The sequence below is a fragment of the Pundamilia nyererei genome, unplaced genomic scaffold (assembly GCF_000239375.1).
Source record: "Pundamilia nyererei isolate P.nyererei 1_Seehausen unplaced genomic scaffold, PunNye1.0 scaffold00050, whole genome shotgun sequence".
Classification (NCBI taxonomy): Eukaryota; Metazoa; Chordata; class Actinopteri; order Cichliformes; family Cichlidae; genus Pundamilia; species Pundamilia nyererei.
In genome coordinates this window covers 3,247,329-3,247,929 of record NW_005187451.1, presented here as the reverse complement: position 1 = coordinate 3,247,929, position 601 = coordinate 3,247,329, and the positions used below count along the sequence as shown (strand labels likewise).

General features: G+C 45.9%; 1 protein-coding gene across 4 annotated transcripts in view; it reads right to left on the bottom strand.

The window, feature by feature from the left end:
- Positions 1 to 601, bottom strand: part of LOC102196053 (pleckstrin homology domain-containing family A member 5) — a 160,467-nt gene that overhangs the window by 75,536 nt on the left and 84,330 nt on the right. The gene's annotated exons all lie outside the window — the stretch shown is intronic.

Below are 601 nucleotides of genomic sequence, written 5' to 3'. Positions count from 1 at the left end.
ATCAGGAAGAAGGAACACGAGAAGCTGGTGAAGTGACCCCCAACTTGGCCATCAAACATCTTGCTCTTTTAGATACAGTCTTTTCCAGTACAACCAGTAACCTTTGGTGGTGGGGCTACAAGCTACTAGATCAGCCGGGGGTGGCCGACCTACCCCTTTCTTGATCCATCCCCACACTGAGATTATGTCTGCACCAGTAAACATTAGCTGTTCTGGGTCCAGGCACTGAACAGACTATTGATGAGTGACTCAGTCACCCGGTGGATACTTGGGTTAGTCAAGGCATCATTGCTACTACCAACATGGCTGTAGCTCAGGAGGTAGACCTATTAGCCAACCTACCAATCGATCCCTGTCTCCTCCAGTCTGCATGCGAAACATCCTTGGGCAAGAAATTAACCACAAGTTGCTGAATGTGTGTGAATGTCAGATAGACTGCACTAAATACAAAGAACATAAAGAAGTGTTTGTGCAAATGTGTAACAATGAGGCAACTTGTGTAAGTTGTGCTTTGAATGCTCAGAGTAGAAGTGTTATATAAGAACCAGTCCATTTTCTATTTACCACCATCCCCTACGGGGAACACGTCAGTCCTGGCATT